Source organism: Humulus lupulus, chromosome 7 (genome assembly GCF_963169125.1).
Source record: "Humulus lupulus chromosome 7, drHumLupu1.1, whole genome shotgun sequence".
Classification (NCBI taxonomy): domain Eukaryota; kingdom Viridiplantae; phylum Streptophyta; class Magnoliopsida; order Rosales; family Cannabaceae; genus Humulus; species Humulus lupulus.
Window position 1 is genome coordinate 56797970 of NC_084799.1, and position 13184 is coordinate 56811153.

Below are 13184 nucleotides of genomic sequence, written 5' to 3' on the forward strand. Positions count from 1 at the left end.
GAAACTAGGTTTAATAAAACCCATATCCAGCAGCTCTTGCAACTGTACTTTCAATTCTTTCAACTCAGCTGGGGCCATTCTGTATGGTGCTCTAGACACTGGCTCCGTCCCTGGTGCCAGTTCTATAATGAACTCAATCTCTCTGTGTGGTGGCAACCCTGGCAAATCTTCTGGAAACACATCCAGAAACTCACATACAAGTCTAGTATCCTCTGGTCTCACTGGCATGACCTGAGTGGTGTCAACCACACTGGCTAGGAATCCAATGCAACCTCTCTGCAGTAGATCCCTGGCCCTCAACAAAGAAATCATAGGAATGCGGGGTCCATGCACAGTACCAAAAAATACAAAAGGATCCTCACCCTCAGGCTCAAAGGTGACCATCTTCCTTCTGCAGTCAATAGTTGCCCCATACTTTGCCAACCAATCCATACCCAGTATCATATCAAAGTCAGTCATAACTAACTCTATCAGGTCCACTGACAACTCTCTGCCCTCTACTATCACTGGCAAAGATCTGACCCATCTTCTGGACACCACTATCTCTCCAGTGGGTAACAAGGTACCAAACCCCACAGCATAGAAATCATAGGGTCTACACAACCTATCAATAATGCTACTAGAAACAAAGGAATGTGTAGCACCAGAATCAATTAACACATGATAAGGGGTTCCTTCACTAAGAAGCTGACCTGTAACGACTAAGGGGGAAACCTCAGCTTCTGCTTGAGTCAACGTGAACACTCGAGCTGGGGCCGAGCTGTCCACCTTTCTGGGTTCCTCTTTCCCTATCTGAGGGAAATCTTTCTTAAGGTGACCCACTACTCCACACAAATAGCAGGCCTTTGCCCTACACTCCCTCAAATGGCGCCTCTTGCACCTAGAGCATTCAGGATGAGCCTTCCAGGCTTCACTGCTCCCAGGACGACCTACTGTAATACCACGAGGTCTCCTGTCAGGACCTGGAACTAGGAAGGTATCAGGAACCTTTCTCTTCTGATCACTGGGGCCAACACCCCTACCAGAACCAACAAATGGAGGAACTGTCCTCCTGAAATCCCTTCTGGCTGCACTGTCACGCCAGATCTTGGTCTCTACACTCTCAGCTGTGAGTGCCTTCTCCACCACCTGTGCATAAGTAGTGACTCCTGCCACAGTGGTGATGCGAACGTCACGAGCTAACCTGGGCTGTAGCCCCTGGAGGAATCTCTCTCTCCTGGTCTCATCAGTGGGCACCAGCTCTTTGGCAAACTATGCCAAACGGTCAAACTTTGCCAAACGGTCAAACTTTAAGGCATATTCAGTTACTGATAAGCTTCCCTGAAATAGCCTCATAAATTCATCGACCTTCACCGCTCTTATAGCATCATTATAGTACTTCTCATTAAACAAGGTCTGAAACTCCTCCCAGCTCAGGAGATTAACATCCTTGGTCTGGCCAACCACTTCCCACCAAATCCGGGCATCATCCCGAAACATATAGGCAGCACAGGCCACCCTCTCACTACCAACTACCTTCATAAATTCAAGAATAGTGGTAATCATGCTCATCCATTGTTCAGCTTTGATAGGATCAGCGCTGCCTTCAAACACTGGAGGTTGTTGTTTCCTGAACCGCTCATAAAGAGGTTCCAATCTGTTCTCAACCCCAGGCAGCTGTCCAATTACTGGCATTGACACAGAAGGTGCCTCTGCAACACTGGCCACTACAGGCACTTGCTGCTGTCTTAGGAGACGAAGCTCCTCTCCCTGTTTCAACACTATAGCCTGCAAATCATTAAACAACTGCTGCCAGTTTGCAGGTGCTGGCTGTGGAATCTGGGATTGGTCATTCTCTTGACCCTGGCTGTTGTCATTATTCTGACCCTGACCACTCTGGCCAGTTGTAGTGTCTGTCTGTTCTGGGTTCATTCTGTCACTGATACCTTACTGAAACAACAATCAATACGGCCAGTCAGGTAGTAATAGCTAAACCTCTTGCCGCCTCACGGTCCAAGAACATGCAGACAATTATCATATTCCACAGTCATTCAATACGCACAAACAGATACATGTTTATGGCACTCAACACTCAGCATGTATCACATAACAGTTCATAATATCTCATGCATACAGGTAAAGCATTTGCACCACATTTAGGCAGTTATGCACATAACTACATAAAGAGTTACCAAACCATGAGTCGAGCTTGACTTCAGTGATGTGTGTACATGCCCACCAGTCTATAGGAACCTTAACCTTGGCATTGTTCTGATACCAAGTTGTAACGCCCTGGCTACCCCAGAACAGTTACGGTGAACGGTGGACCGGAAATTTGACTCACTACCTGAGTCCTTTGGTCAAAAACGTGCTCTAAGTGTAATTAACAGGTTAAGGTATAAAAACCAATAAAAAGGAAATGGAGATTTTCATTACAAACTGCTCTGCAGAGCTAAACAAAACATTTACAAGTGGTTCTCAGTTCAAAATGGTCATTACAGTTTAAAATTTACAATCCCGCCGACCTAAGCGGCAAAAATAGGGTAAACCCCCTAGTTCCTCTGAGAACTCCTTGGCCGTGGTGGTCAAGCGGCCGCATATGTACACAACACCACATCAGCTCTCCACTCAAGGCTAGGTGAGCTTTTCTTTCTCTTTACCTGCACCACATAGCACCCATGAGCCAAGGCCCAGCAAGAAAACATAACACTTTTCAATAACATTATCAAATGATTATCATTATAATCACACCGAGCATAAAGCTTTCAAACAAATAGGTGAACACCACATGATTTAAGAGGGAGAGTGGCTGCTTGGTAAGCCACTAGCCTCCAAGTGCTTATTTCATTCATCGACCCTCGGGGTCGGTCTGGCATTAATGCTCTTTGAGCCATTCAATGCTAATGGTCGATTAGATCTAATCTCCGTTGGGTTGCGTGAACCACGCTAAGACCGTTCTGACTAATAAGTCAGCGCTAAGTGACCAGTGTCCAGTATCACTGCCGAACTTGACTAATAAGTCACAGCTTCACAGCCAATACTAACACCTTTGCCAATTCTGACTGACGAGTCAGTGCAACGTGACCAGTGCCTAGTACCACTGCCGAACCTGACTAATGAGTCACAGCTTCACAGTTGATTCTAGCACCTTTGCCAAACCTGACTAATAAGTCAGTACCATGCACAAGTGAGCAACTTATGCTAAGCATTCTATTTTCAATCCATGTCCATATTACACAACCAACATGCCTCACAAATATCCATGTCTGTCACACTTGGGGTGCAGTTTTCTTACCTCTGGTTCGAGCTAGAATGAATAAAAGAACGACCCTGAGAACGATCAACCTTTTGGTCCTTTAGCGGTTACCTGGTCATAACCAATTATGGGGTTCCATCAATAAAATGAACAATAAAAGGTTCCCAAACCAAAACCTAACCTACGGGACATCAAACACTACTCAACCGGGTTGTAGGTTCAACCCCGAGTCCTTAGGTTTGAATCCCCATGCTAAAAAAGCTTTTCTGGCCAAATTTGCCCTGATGGGCCGCGGCTCACCCTCCTGACAGAGGCGTTTCCACCTCTGAAGCCATCTCAGGCCGCGGCACACCCTAGACAGGCCGCGGCTCATTATGCTAAATTACCCAGAATTCAGCAACGCATCTGCAAACTCCCCTGCGTTTTCCCTCTCAAACCAGCCCTTCAAACCAACTCAAAACCTCTTCCAAACACCCATTTAAACCTCCAAACATCACCCATAACTCTCCCCCATCATAACCCAAGTAAAACACCACAAAAACTCCCCTTGATTCCAACTATCCACACCAAAATCTAGAGCTGAAATCTTAAAACGAAAACAGAGATAAACCAGAAACTCAATGGATAAACTCACCTCAAAACTTGAATTAAATCCTCCCCAATAGCTGAACCAAGCCTAAAACCTCAGCCCCTTGATCTCCTAGCTTGATTCCACCCTTTGAGCTCAAAACTCCAAAGAAGGAAAGAGAGAAATGGATGCACGGGAAGGAGAAAGTTCACTCTCTGTTTTTGCTCTGTTTTGTACGGTTTCTACAGCCATCTAAAACCATATATATCCAAATCCCAAATGACCAATATACCCCTACGTCTTTTAAAGCTTCTAAAACCAACTCAAGGGTAATTTTAGCACTTTACACCTACACCGTTAATGATAATTAACGCTTCCCAATTCCCGCTAATCTCAATATCCTCAAACACCAATATTTCACATCCCATTACCCTTTAATGCCCGGTAACACTCTAATCATTGAAACACCCCGAGACTCACCCCGAGCCCCGAGCTTAAGCCTGTTATGACCAAACCGATAATTAACGTTCCTTGATCGTCTCATGCCAAATGGCTCGAACAAACCCACATCATAATGTGGTCCCAGAATATATCACCAACATGCGTACAAATAATCAATTTACCCTCAACGGGCCAAATTACCATCACACCCCTGTAATAAGAAATATGGACTCACATGCATGCATTTCACATCATATCATAATATAATCAACATATACATGCATTTTATCAATTAATAACATAATTAAGCAAGTATGGCCCTCCTGGCCTACTATTCACGCCGTTAAACACATCGGAGAATTCGGGGCATTACAAAGCCCATCTCCCAAACCCCCAGCCTTCTCCTACCTCCGCCTCACATGACCCCAAGCAACCAAACCAGAGACCCCCCAACCACCATAACCCCTCCCAACGACCCAGCCCCAATCTCCCCCACCATGACTCCCAGCCAGCACGAACCCACGGTCGAGTCCCACCACACCTCGCCAACCCAACCTAGTCGAACCACGCCTCCTAGCCACCACGAACCCACAGCCGCGCCACCCCGTCGACGCACGAACCCAGCCACCCCGTCAACCCAAGCACCCAGCGAACCACGAACCCACAACCCACCTGATCTCACACCCGAACCCCATCTCCATCTCACTAGCCCACAAACCCAAACCCCGACCCCGACCTCCAAGCCGTGACCCAACCACCACGGAACCCACGAACCACCTATCCCCGATGGCTAGCGAAGCCCCACTCAAGCATCCATGCCTCAGAGACTCACAACCTACAGTTCAGCCATATATATTTCAGGTGTCCTCCCTTCTATTTTGGCTCACAATAACTTCTTGGTTGAAATTATTGTGTACTTTTTATGGATTTTGGTACTTTGAGCTGTTGATCTTCTGTTATACTATGGTGTGATCTGCTGTGAAGAATTTTTTTTTTTTGTGGGTAAGAGATTATTTGGGTTGAGTCTACTTGAGATTATAGGCTGATTTATTATTGATTGGAATGTGGGGTTGAAATTTTGTGGCATTATTAGTAAAGTTCCAGAGCTGTGGTGATAATTTATTGGGGTTTTGTTGTGTTTCATTGTCGTTATCATGCCGAAAACTAAAGGTTCTAAGGCTGCCAAGGTTTGATAGCCCAAGAAATTCCACTGTGATCAAGGTGAGCAATGCTTCCATGATTTATTTGCCACTAAATAGTTGATGTGTGAAAGAGGTTTTTGGGTTTCTAGCTCTAATTCAGAAGTCTTGCCGGATTATGTCGCCAATGTGATAGCTTAGAAAAATTGGACAACTTTTTGTCAACAACAATCTAATCCCGATGAAGAAGTGGTTCGCGAGTTCTATGCTAATCTTATTTCATCAGACCAAGTGACTGTTATGATGTGCGAACAGCTTGTCTCGTTCTCTGCTTCCTCCATTAACCAACTATTCGGATTATAAGATATGGAAGATGACTATTCAGCATTCTTAGATAATGAGGACCATTGATTGAGATCCCAAGTACTGAAAGTCATCGTTGCTCCTGGAAGCAAGTGGAAAATTCTTCAAGAAGGAGCTCATAAGTGCAAGCATGGCGATTTAATCCCCGCTGCTGCGGTGTGGTTCTATTTCATTCGGTACAGCTTCATGCCTACAACCCATACCACCCACTTGTCGTTCTCGCGCTCTCTGCTCCTTTACTGTTTGTTGGCTGGAAAAACAATCAATGTGGGGCGCATACTTGAGCAAGAAATCAGGGAGCGTTCTCATAAACGTGCTAGAGAGTTATTCTTGCCATGCTTGATCTCTAACTTATGTTTGGCAGCAGGGGTGCCCTTGTCTACTTCTATTGGTCCCAGTCGCCATAAAGACATTAGTCCTACTTACATTCAGAAAATCCTTCATATGAATAGTCACTCTACTTCAGCGCCCGCCTCCTCTAGTTCAGCCCCTAGTGTTAGTCCATCGAACACTCAAGTGATGGACCTGCTACATACAATCTATGCCAATCAGCAGGCCTATTGGAAGTATGCTAAGGTGCGAGATGAATCCTTTCAGGATGCGCTAGAGAGATAATTTCCTGACGCCCTGCACACTTGGTTTCCATTCTCCGAGTACATTCTGGACCCTCATGAAGCATTTAGCAGTCAAGAGAGCGATGGTTTTGATGAGGGAGCTACTGCAGGCAGGGACTAGTGTGGGAGGGAGTTTCTCTTTACCCTTTTTGTTAATGCACTTTATGTTGTTTTGCTTTGTTTATTTTGATATTTTTTTTCTGTTTCTGTCTTGTTTATTCTTATTTTTGTTGTTAGTCCGCAATGAGGACATTGCTTTCCTCTAAGTTTGGGGAGGAGTGTGTTTGATTTGCTGTTATTTGTTTTACTTTATGTTATTTTCTTAATTTCTATGTGTGGTTTAAGTGTAGTTTGTCTAGAGTCTAGAGTCTAGGGTTAACTGGAATAAATGAATGTAGTGTTGTGCCAAAGTTTGGGGTTGCTCGATGATAAAAATTCAAAATAAAAAAAATGATGTAATGTGGTAACTTTTGTGTGTAAATGAGTTGTTAGTTCTTAAAGTTTTTGATGTTGACTGAATTTTAGTGAGAGTGTGAATTCCATTTATTGCACATATTCAACCATGAAAACTCCAAATTCCTTAGAGAAGAACTAAGCATGCATAGGTTCAAGCTTTTAGAATTGGCTTAATAATTCTCTTGAGGCGAAATCCTACGAGGCTTAGCAAGTTAGATAGGATTTAGGCATTTTCTTGGACCGTTTGAGCTTTTTGAGCCTACCCTATTGAAAATTATCCCTAGTTGAACCACTTTGAGCTTAATGGCCTAAACATTTTGTTCATGAACCGTGAAATTGAATAGCCCATCCCTTTGTGAATATCCTTTGTTTTTCTTCTCTTCCAAACTGTAAGCTTAGCTTGTCTTTGATATAATCTTGATTAAGTTTGGGGGAGTAAAGGAGTATATTTCTCTCTTGGGGTGTTCACAGTTAATATTCATGCACATTTATATGCTCAAGTCCTTGTAGTTATGATTTGTTCTTTTTATTTTAGTGTATTTGTTGTTTTATTCATTGAAAAAAAAGAGAAGAAAAAGAAAAAGAAAAATATATATATCATAAATATTCAAAAAAAAAAGTTGTAAATAAATAAAAGTTTTTATAGTTGCATTTGTAATTGTATTAGTTGAGCATATACTTTGTGTTCAAAGTAAAAAATAGTGGGACTCGTTGGGTGATTTTAAGGGATCATTCTAATTGTGCATAGGGGTAAAAATTGATGTGTTTATGGGGTCCAAGGCAAGCTAGGTTGAAGATTTTAGCTTAAAAATATTTACTTCCATCCATACCTTTAGCCTAGCCAACATTACAACCTAAGAAAGACCTATTGATCTAAGTTGCTTAGCCAACTACATTAGTGGAGAGGGGTTATTAAGTCCAACATGTGAGGGCATGAAGTGAACCTTAGGATTGTGGTTTAGCTTGATCTAGGGAATATGAGTTGATTAGAAAGAATTATTCACACACTCACGGGAATAGCATTCAAATCTTGATTTTGTTAGCATCTTAATACTTGTGGAATTTGGCTTGTGAGCGCATTGGATTTATCATTTGCATAATAAATTTGAGAGCTTTGTCCCCCTACTTTGGCATGACCTTTGAAAGAATTGTTTCCATTTGTTTGTTTTGTCTTGTTCTATTGTTGTGTTTGCGTCCGTGTGAATTTTGTTTGTTTGTTGTGTTGTTTGGTTTGTGTTCTTAGGTTCATTAGTGTCATCACTCAAGATGAGCAATGGATTAAGTTTGGGGGTGTGATAACTCTAGGAATTAGAGTTATTTTTATGCTTATAAACTTTTATTTTTATAAGAAAGGGTGGTTTAGGGTGTTTTGTAGTGTCTTTATTTTCGTTTGGTCAAATATTAAATATAATAAGATAATATTAAATATTAGTATATTGGTGGGAAAATATACCCTAAATTGTGAAATTTTGCCTTGGCAGGTGGTTGGTAGATTTTTGGTCATTTGGAAAGAAATTGAAGCTTTAAATGGTCTCAGCAGGAGGGAATGTTGCAACATTGCGTTTTGCCAGCCTATCTACTTGGATGACCCACGTGGAAGCTGCCATTTAATTCTCCAGCTCACTTTGAGGATTATTTAAATTAGGCTACATGATAAATAGATAAATGATGGTTGGGCTTCATTTTTCCTTGGACCCATTTATGGTAAAGAGGACAAAAAGAAAAATGAATTAAAAAGAAAAAGAGGCCCACGTGACCCAAGAAGGAGGAAGTGACCTAGGGAAAGGAGTTGTCTTCTTTTCCAATTTGGAGGATATACGACCAAGGGAAAAAAAGAAAGGGGCAGCCGCCTGGTGCAAGAAGAAAATACCCATTTTGGCAACCATTAAAAGAAGAAAGAAGGAAAAAGAGAGAGGATTCTAAGGAAGAAGACAAAAAGAGAAGGGCTATTTGGGGGACACTCCATAATATTCTTGGATTGCTTTTCTTCCCCTTCTCTCTTAGAACTTAATTATTTCTTGCATTTTATTTTGATTTATGGATGATTATAAGTTGGATTATTTTGTGTTTAAAGCTATGAATTAATTCCCTTAAAGTTAGGATAATTAAGAAACTTTGTTATGCAATTGTGGAACTTTGCTATTGATGCTTAATGCTAAATGAGGTTTATTCATTCAAGTAATTTTCATGCTTAATATTTACTATTGCTCGATCACCTTTAGTAAATGATTGAAATAGTTAAGATTGCTGAAAAGGATTATAATCATTGGACAAAAGACTTGAATGGTGCAAGATTAATTTCTTTGATTTTAATTTTATGAGGGTATAGACATATATCTTTGCCTTGCATAATCTAGTAGAATTGGTGCATGATATAAAATTCTTGAAATTAAATTGGCTTAGACATAAGTAATTTAATTAGAGAGTTAAACCCATTTGATTTCGACAAAAACTTATGGACTAGATTAAAATTCTTGATTAGTAAACTGTCAGTGTGCCACAACATTTTCATAGCATTGTTTCCAATAATTGCATAATAGGGGGAATTAATTATCCTAGCTTACCATTTCATTATCAACAGATTTTCATATAGCATCCAATTAATTTAGATTTTAAATTCAGCTGTTAGTTATTTTTTTTAATTGCATATAAAAAATCAACTTCCAATTTAATTTGAGTTTGGTTCTTTTATTTTTAATCATTTTGCTAGAATTTAATTTCACAATTTTAAGCTTAAAAACAATCCTTGTGGATACGATATTGGGTTTTTATCACCTTATTACTTGTTGACAGTGTACACTTGCACTCAATATCTATTTTTCACAACAGAAGGGCATTAAAGGCAACCTAGGGTCGGATTCACTCAGCTGAGGTAACAATTCGTGATTTTGATTATCTAGGTTTTCTGGTTTTCAGATGAAGTTCTTGAGCTTCAAGCTCAATTATGGTTTTCTATGTTTGATGATGCTATTAGCTAAGTTTTTTATGTTGTTAGGTTATGTTGGATGAGATATAGTGGGTTGCGGACTCAATTTAGAGTTTGTTTGATGATTGGAGTGGGTTTTTGGAGCTTTGGCTCGGGAAAGTTCGATGAAAAAACCTAGAATTTTGCATGTTCGGGTTGCAATGCTAGGCTGGGAGCGCTACAGTGCTAGGCTGTGTTCTTGGGGGGCTGGCTTTCCGACTGTAGCACCCGTCTTGTGGAGCTATAGCGCTACCTTGTCCCCAGAACTTGGTTTTTGGGATTTCTTTTAGGGTTTTTGCTTGGGGGCTCGGGGGTTGATTCCACCACCCGGTTTGGTGGAATTGGTCTTCCCGAGAGCTTAGGATTTTAATGAAGGTTCTATTTTACGGTTGTGACTAGGTGTGCGCTAGGGCTCGGACGGGATCGTGCTCGAGGGTCGTCTCAATTAGCCAAAGCACTTGGAATCTAAGGTAAGAAAACCGCACCCGTGTGTGATTGTTGGGATTAAGGGCTCCCTATATTTGAATGTAATTGTTGTATGATCATGATATGCCATGTGAGCATGAATTAAACATCCTAAGAGTGCTGGAATTGATATTTGCGCACAGGACGCAGCTCGACCATTGGTAGCTGAGGTTAATTAAATATTCACTGGGCTCGGCCTAAGTGAGCCGGAGACAGTGGGTTAAATAAAGGGTGCGGTCTAAGCCGACCCTGAGTTTTGTATGTTGAATATTGTTATGTTATTTTTGTTGTCTGATGATTATAACTTGTTTAATACTGGGATGATTGGTTTATAAATGATTGTTTGACCTCTCTGAGTAAATGACTGTTATGGCGTGCCGATTACCTGGTTAACAGACTTGTGGATTATTTGTTTGTCTGCATCGTTTATGCTTTGCATTATGGTTTTCTTGATGGGCCTTGGCTCACGGGTGCTACGTGGTGCAGGTAAAGGAAAGGGGCAGGGTGGACCAGTCCAGAGTTGGAGAACTCTGGGGCAGAATGTACATAGTCAGCTGATTGGCCGCCACGACCAAGGGATAGTACAGGGACAGGAGAACCTAAAATGCCTATTTTTCCATTAGAGTGGCTTATGCTTGTACATAAACTTTGAAATTTTGTAAACTGTCCTTTAAAACTTGTTTTGGGATCCCATGTATTAAACGTTTATTTTAATGAGAAATTTCCTGTTTATGAAAAAAATATTTTAACCTTAACCTAATTACGACTTTAGGGTCACATTTTTAACTATATGACTTGATTAGCAAGTTTTGCACCTTTATAATCACACAGTGTAATGACCTTGGTTATCCAGGGTGTTACACCTACGATGTGTTCTACCCGAGGAAGCACAGGCCATTTTGCGTGAGATATACAAAGGCTTCTTCGGAGACCATGTTGGGGCGGGGGGGGGGGGGGGGGGAAACGTATCCCCAAAGGTGCTGAGACAGGGCTATTTTTGGCCCATTTTGACAAAGGACTCGATCTCATATGTGCAAAAGTGTGACAAAAGCCAACGTTTTGCCATAGTTGCCCGAGCTACTCCAGTCAAGCTAACCATGATCTCATCCCATTGGCTATTTGCAGCATGGGGAATTGATTTAATTGGTTCCCTGCCAATGGGAAAAGGAGGAGTTCGTTATGTAGTAGTCAAAATCGATTATTTCATGAAGTGGGTAGAGGTTGGACCTTTGGCAACCATCACCTCGAAGAGAGTCCTGGATTTTGTTGTGAAGAATATCATGTGTCGATTTGGACTCCCTAAAAAGATCGTGTCAGCAATGGTACTCAGTCTTTTGTGAAAAATATGGCATAATCAAGAGTTTCTTGTCGGTAGCGTACCCACAAGGCAATGGGTAGGTCGAGACCATAAAAAAAACCCTGAAGAAAAGAATAGATGAAGCCAAGGTATTGTGGCCCGAGAAGCTTCCACAAGTACTCTGGGCATATCGTACCTCACATAGAACCTCCACGGGACATGCCCCCTTTTCCCTAACCTTTAGAAGCGAGGCTATGCTCCAAATTGAGGCAATGGTAATGGCTCACAGACAAAAAACCTTTGATCAAGATCATAACCACGAGTTACTTAGTGCATCACTCGATCTAACCAAAGAAAAATGAGAAGCATCACAATTACACCTTGCCCATTATAAGTAGACGATCACTCGTTATTTCAATTCAAAGGTTAGGATATCCAGACTCGGATTAGGTGATCTAGTTCTTCGAAGGGTCTTTTTGGAAAATAAAGATCCCAAGGATGGTGTGTTAGGGCCGAACTGGGAAGGACCGTATCAGATTGTAGAGGACCTGCACAAAGGAACTTTCAAGCTGGCTCGGTTAAGTGGGGAAATAGTCCCACGAACCTGGAATGCCCTACATTTTAAAAAAATAATGTCAATACTTTTGTTGTCTTTAATGTTCTCAGAATTACTGTTTATGTAAGGCTTATTTATAAAAGTCATTTCAGTTCAGTAACAGTTGGATTATTAAATAATCATTTTTATTGTTTTCTTATAATGAGCTCACTTTGTAAAAGCAACCAAGAAAGTTTATACGTTCTGGTTGCTTAGGGGGGACATAACCGAAGAAAGTTTTTAAGAGAGTTTAGCTTATTCGGATAAAGATTAAAACTTAGAGTTTGGAAAAATTGATTATTCAACGGCTTTTTAAAGCTCGAATTTTCAAAAAACCAAACATGAACTAAGTTTAAGAAATTAAAAAACCCTGGATACAACCAAGTCCGAGGCCTGATTCCTAACAGGTACAATGCTATTAAGCAAATTAAAAAACCCTAGATACAACCTGATCCGAGGCCTAATTCCTAACAGGTATAAAGCTACTAAGCCTATTAAATACCCTGGATATAACCAGGTCCGAGGCCTGATTCTTAACAGGTATGACGCAAATGAGCGAGCAAAATCTTAGGATATCTCAATCTAAAGTCACGCCCTAAGATTTTGAATGTACAAGAATTTAAGGATTCATAAACATGAGAAAACAATAAAACTTGGGAATGCAAATAGATCATAAGCTAGATGAATATTAAAAAATATATTATCATCTCGAGGAGAAAAAACCTCGACTTAAGCGTGAAGGAAATTGTTTTGGTCCCAAGGGACTTGATTACAAAAAAGTAAAAATAAAAAAAAATCATTGAGGTCCGTTAGCTCGCTCTAGAGAAATCACCTCCTCGCCAACTCCCTCAACAACTTCAGAGGCTTCGGAGGTCTCTGAGGGTTCTTGTGAAAATCGAATCTTGAACCTAGTAAGGTATGGGTCCCACAGCTCGGGCTGCATAAAAGAGAAGTTCCTGTCCTAGTTCAAAACCCAGCAACTGTAAAGCATCTCCTCCATTTGATTCGATGACTCCACAACTTCCTCCTTGGCCTTGGCCTTGGGC